This window comes from Podarcis bocagei (genome assembly GCF_964188305.1).
Source record: "Podarcis bocagei genome assembly, chromosome: 7".
NCBI lineage: Eukaryota > Metazoa > Chordata > Lepidosauria > Squamata > Lacertidae > Podarcis > Podarcis bocagei.
This window is the reverse complement of record NC_138132.1, coordinates 23017688-23023901: the sequence shown is the minus strand read 5'-3', so window position 1 is coordinate 23023901 and position 6214 is coordinate 23017688. Positions and strand designations below refer to the sequence as shown.

The 6214-nt window shown below is 51.2% G+C and overlaps 1 protein-coding gene and 1 long non-coding RNA gene across 2 annotated transcripts in view; one reads left to right on the top strand and one right to left on the bottom strand.

The window, feature by feature from the left end:
- Positions 1-406: 406 nt before the first annotated feature.
- LOC308591362 lies at positions 407-4035 on the bottom strand. The gene is made up of 2 exons (XR_014010142.1): positions 3930-4035; positions 407-3073 (listed from the first exon to the last, which is right to left on the bottom strand). It is a non-coding gene; the product is annotated as an uncharacterized lncRNA (long non-coding RNA).
- The window catches only part of HIVEP3 (HIVEP zinc finger 3), a 259289-nt gene continuing 256996 nt past the window's right edge, over positions 3922-6214 (top strand). Inside the window, exon 1 of the mRNA XM_081201849.1 lies at positions 3922-4059. The gene's annotated coding sequence lies outside the window, so the exon portion shown is untranslated. The remainder of the gene's footprint in view (positions 4060-6214) is intronic.

Here is a 6214-nt window from a genome sequence, read left to right as displayed (position 1 = left end):
CCTCTATTGCTGAGTTTATTTTCTTCTGTTCCATTTAGAATGATTTTGCTTTTTATTCTTGTATGCTTCTCTGTTGTTATTTTTTAAAAAATGATTTAAATCATCCTAAAATTCTTTGCATTTTAAGAGAAAGAGCTTTTTGACAGCGGAACGAACTCCATCAAAAGGTTGTGGACTCTTCTTCACTGAAGGTTTTTAAACAGAGGTTGGATGCTCATCTTTCAGGAATTCTTTAGCCATGATTCCCACATTTTGGGGGGGGGGCTGGACTAGATGACCCCTGGGGTCCCTTCCAACTCCACATTTCTATGATTTATAAACTGCTTTGTATTTTTTAAATCAAAAACTTCTACAATTTATAAACTGCTTAATAGTTCAAAAAAATAAAAATAAAACCCTCTGTATATTGTTGCATCATTTCATATTATGTTTTCTCACTGTAGATTATATTCTTGCAACCCAAAGCAAAGGGCGGGTAAGAAATCTTATCACTGAAACGTCTCTCCTTCCTTGGGGACCAGAGGCCTTGTGTTCTTCTCTTCCTTCCTCGCTTGGACGATCAGAGCAGCAGATTCCCAACCAGAGTCTGGAGATGGTTAGGGAAAGCCTTGGTGGCACTTTCCCTTTTTCCCCGAGGCGTTGGCCAATGCTAAACCCCTTTTTGATGAAGGTTCTCTCACCTGGATTGACACAGTGACCTGACACTGGGTGGACGAGAGCGAGAGCGCGCGAACCCAGGGGAGAGAGGAGGAACGGCAGCCGTCGGTGCCAAGATTTTGCTGAGCTCAGGCGCGCTGCCGCTGTAGACAGCCGAGCAGAGGCTGTTGACATTTCCGGCTGCAATCCCGCAGCCAATTGGCGATCGCCGGAGCAGCGAGACACGGAATATGATAATTTCGTCCTGCTGAAAGAAAAAAAAGAGAGAGAGAGACGGGCAAGTAGGGAGGGAGGGAGGGAGGGAGGAGGGAAGCAAGAAGAGAGAGAGGACACCCAGGGCTCAACTCCTATGAAGAGGGCCTTGGGAAAAACGCTCCCCGCGGCTGTATAATGCATTCTGCACATGCCCGGAAGCTACCTCGAATTTGAAAACAGATTCTGAACAGGTCTCCAAGTTCTCTATGGAGCTCCCGCCCACCTGCTGCGGTCAACGGGCTCAGCAGACGCCCACCAACCCCAATTAGATGTGGTCACTCTCCAGGGCTGAGTTTTGGTGCTGTTGGAAAACTGTCTCCAAACCACCGCTTAGTGCTCCTCGAGGGCTCCGAGAAAGCTCTGGCGTGGCCGGTGCACTCTGCACGTGCTCCGGAGGCCCATCCCCTCCCTGTCTCCTGGGGCTCGAAACTAGGTCCGAAGCCTAAGGATTGCTGGGGAGGCCTAGGATTGAGGGATACACCCACCCAGCTACCCGCGAAAGATTGGGCGTTTGTGGGATGAGTCCGGTCCGGTGGTGGGTCGGCGGCTCGACGTGTGGCGCCGGAAGAGAAAGATGGAGCGGCCCTAGGGAGGCGTCGGAGCCCGTGCCCAGAGAGCAGCTCAGGTCTTCGTCCGAGTTCCTTAAGGCGCCTCGGGCGGCACAGGGGCTTCGTGGCTTCTTCCCGGGACGTCATTAGGGTTGCTGAACAGTACAGAGGCGGAGATCCGAGCGCAAAGCGCGCGCTGCTCCACTAACCATCCTAACAATAAAAAGTGGACCCAGCTGGCGCATCGGTTTGGATCGCGACGGGTGGCTTGGCGGCTGATGTTGGTTCTGGTAGCCAAATTTGGAGAGGCGGGGGGAAGAGAAAGGGGGAAATCCTCTCAAAAAGCACCTCCGCCTCCTTTTGACAGGGTAAGTTGTCCTTGAGTAGGGTGGTCGGTTTGCAACAAGAAATGAACCTAAACCAAGTGGGTGGGTGGTTAGACTGCAGCGGTCATTTTAATTGCCCCCCACACAATGAAAATGGGTGTGTGGACACGACGGAAGTAATCTTGTGTGTTGGTTTCCCAAGATTCTTGGGGTGGGGCAGAAATATGCTTTAAATGTGCGGTGGGTATAGTTCTTTTCGTGTGAGTGCCGATTAATGCTGCAATTTTACGTACACTTAGCAGAGAGCAAGTTCCATTAAAGTCATTAGGATTTACTTCTGCGTAGACAAGTATTGGCTCTTGTTACACGTACAGGATTGTGTTGTAGGGCCGCATACCAATAGGAGGCGACTGAGGATAACACCAGCAGCTGGGTGATACAGTTCTTAAACAGCGCAAGCCTAGCCATGCCTACTCAGACAAAGTCCTATTGAATTCACTCAGGAGTAAAACGGCAATCCGATGCACGGCTACTTTGGAGTAAGCCCCGTTGAACTGTGCTGTAAGGCAACTCAATTGCGAAGCAATCACCTGCGTGGTTACTAGGATCGTAAACCCCACTGCACTCCACGGAACTTAACTACCAGGTAAATGCGCATTTCAGCCTTGTAGTGCAAGGCTATGTATATTTACTCGCAAGTAAGCTCCATTGTGTTCAGGAAAACTTACCCCCTAGTTAAGCGTAATACGTGTAAACGCATGAAAAAATTCTGTGGCCAAGCCAAAAGAGATACAAGCGCAATTCTATGAGAGCTTATGCATAAGCAAATCCCCACTAGTTTGCTCAATGGACATTATTCTTCAGTCAATGCGCAGCCTGGTTGCGCCATGAAGTTGGACTGGACCCTTTGAATACAGCGGGGCTTCCTTCCGAGAGATCAGGCGTAGGGATCGGCCTTTTGCTTTTGTTTTGTAAATGAACACGCTGAGGGATCGCAGCCTGAGCCTTGCACTGGAGGAAGTGCGCTACCACCAGGGCAATCGTGTGCATGCCTTACTTTGGAACCAAGCCCCATTGAGTTGAGCGGGGTTTGCTCCCAAGGAAGCGGATGTGAAGGTTTGTCGCCTCCTTCTGCTTTGAAGTACAGTACACTTCCATTGATAAATATCCAGAGGGCTCGACTGCTGAGGGTTTGGTGTTTTGTTTTCAATAATAATAAGGAACTTGCATCAAATGCAAAGGGAGCTTACTTCCAAGTAGGACATGAGTGGAAAGTCTTCGAGACGGCTGCAAAAGAAGGAGAAAGTAACGCATTCGCTTCCCCGGCTCCTCCCCTCGCCACCCACGGTGCCCGCTTCTGGCGCTCAGTGGCGTGGCACTTGCTTGGGTATTTTAGGCCAGCCAGCCAGCCAGCCAGGCCCCCCTCCCTCTCCACTAAAAGACCCGACACCCTCCACCTCCGCCGGCCTCCCTTAAAAGGCTAATCGGTGTACTGTATCTTTAAAAGGTTCAAACCTCTTTCCAAAAGGCCTAGAGATAGCCGCGGGGTGGGGGAAGGAGAGAAAAAAAATGAAAAAGCCACCGCCGCGGAGATAGACGGAGAAGCTCGGCTGTTTTGCCTCTTAGAAGCAGAGGAGGCAAAGGAAAGCAAGCAGCAATTCCGATTGTGATGCGGCTTCTCCGGGCGGAATTTATTCCTCGCTGTCCAGAGGCGGCAGGAAGAAGCTTCCGCGTGGGCTTCTTCTCCTTCTTCTCCAGCGTGGATTATTTTTATTCCGAAGAATAACAGAGGAGGATTGGTTCCGGCTGGAGCATGCTCACAAACTGCACAATCTCCCATGATTAAGCTTGCCTAGGGTGTTGTGGTCCCCCCCTTCTTCTTTTTCTCCTCTCCCCCCCCTCCTCTCTCTTTCCCACATTGATTTTGTTTTGAAGCTGAGCTACAAACCATCAGGGCAGGGTTGGGGGGGACGACCTGCCTTCCCCCTTCCTCCCTCGGAGAAGGAAAACATCGCGCGCCTTCTTCTCCCAGCAACATGACATAATAATCCCCATCCCCGATCCTCCCTCCCTCCCTCCCTCTCCCCACACCACCACCTCTTTTTGAAACAGGTGTTATTAAAAAGAATAGGAAATAAGCTACCCGGCAGCTCAGCGGAACGCTTCCTCCAGGAGGGGAGAGCGAGGCTGCAGAGCCTCTCAGGAAATTGCCAGCATCGTGAGAATCGCGAAAGTGGAGGGGACCGGGCTCTGCTTGCAGCCAGACAGCCAAGGTAAGGCGATGGTGTTTCGCCCATTTATCTCGCTGCCCCCTCGTGCCGTTGTGTGTGTTTTGACTGTTGCTGTTGCTGCCGCAGCCGCTGTTCCTCGCTGGTGGAGGGAGGCAGCAGCAGCAGCAGCAGATTCCATTTTGCCTGGGCTTCTGAAGAGGTGTCAGGTTGCTTTTCTTCCTTTATATTTATTTATTTTAACAGGACGCTCCTCGCTGCCTTTCGGGACTGTTGTCAAGTGTGTGTTTGTGTGTGTGTGTCTCCCCTGGGTGGGTTTGAGCCTGCGAGGTGGCTCCTCTTGCAGGGCTGATGCCTGGGTGCCTGAAGTAACCTCTTGCGGTGTCAATCGGCGGCTGTTAACCCTCTCCGCGCCTTGCGCCCAGGAAGGCCTGCGCAAAGGTGGTGTTGATGTCGGTGGTCTATAGGGGGTTGGAGCGTGCGCCGGGGAGGGCAGCGGGGTGTGTGTGTGTTGAGGGAATGTTTGAGGAGGCTTGCTGGCCACAGGACGGCCAAAAACAAGTCTCAGGTGGGCGAATGATCTTGCAAAAAAAAAAAAAAAAAAAAGAGGGGGGGGGGAGAGAAGGAGCCAGAGAAGTGAGGCGCACCAAGTTGCAAAGTGACCAGGCCTCCCTATGCAGCTTCACTTGCAAATATGTGCAGTTTTTCCCCTTGCATACCGCTTGCGTGCAGAGAGGCTGGCGGTGCCTTTCGCCTTGTGCTTGTTGGGAAATGTTGCCAGGAGCCTGCTACCCTCCGCTGCTGCAGTGATCTATCTGATCAAGGAGCCTTGTTGTGGATGCGCTGCTCCTCTGCTTGGTGTAGCCAGGCTTCGTTTATTTTGCCAGTGGGTCCAAAGGAGGTCTCTGAGTTATGTGGTTGTGTCTCTTGCTGTCAGGAAGGGTGGGCAGCTGCTAGTCCGGTGGTGGAAGGCTAAGGTTTACCTGGAGCAAACCCCACTGAATGCATTGGGGCTTACTTCTGAGTAGGCATGGGTAGGATGGCGCTGTAAGCTCCTCTCCCTGCAGCCCCCCATGAGTTGAGTGCAAATGACTGACCACAGAGGAAGTGTTTCCCTCCTGCTGGTTGTATTTGGGTTGCTGAGCGCAGATGTGCGGCCTTGGCTTCAGTGTATTGCACCAGTGTCTGACTCTTGTGTTTATGCCCTATCTCTGTCCGGGGACCCCTGTGTCTCTCCCCCCCCCCCAATTGACCCACCACCAAAGCTGCTGGATATGATCATATCAAGAGACATCTCAGCAGCATTCAGACATTTGGGCTTTGCATTCAACCGGGGTCGATTTCCAGGATCTTGCCCTGTGGGAAGATGCTCCTAAAAGCCCTGCAGAAGGAGATGGCAACCTTTATCCACCAGCCTCATGCAGTACCTGCTTGACTGCCTATCTTTACCCATGCACGAGATTCCTCCCCCCCCCCACCTTCCTTTTTCCCTGCTGGGTTTCAAGGGAACTGCAAAGCTGTGATTGCAGCAGTGACTGCAGAGGGCTGTTCTCAGTTGGAGGCAAAAAAAAGGGAAAAAAAGGGCACCCGAGTGCACAATCTGGCAAGTCGATTGTTGGGTGGTAATTGGCCCAGTTATTACATAACAACAGAGAGGCAGATGCAATGTAAGCAAGTGCTACCTTATACTGTATTGGATTAATGAGAACTCCATACAAGAGGAAAAAGGGGCTTGCCTTTTTCTCATCAGTTAACCATTTCCTGTTGGGGTTTACCACTCACATGACTGTGATCGACAGGGGATATACAGTGGTACCTCGGGTTACATACACTTCAGGTTACAGATGCTTCAGGTTACAGACTCCGCTAACCCAGAAATAGTACCTCAGGTTAAGAACTTTGCTTCAGGATGAGAACAGCAGGCGGCAGCAGGAGGCCCCATTAGCTAAAGTGGTGCTTCAGGTTAAGAACAGTTTCAGGTTAAGAACAGACCTCCGGAACGAATTAAGTACTTAACCCGAGGTACCACTGTATTCTGCTGGCAAAACGAATGTCCCCAAAGGTGCTTTTAACAAAACAAATATAGGCTTATTGTCGTCCTAACCTGCGTCTTCATATAAAAGTCATCTGAGCCTATTGTCTCTGCCGAGGTGTTCATTACGCTTGGTAAACAAGGAGTAGGCCGGGGATGTGGATCATG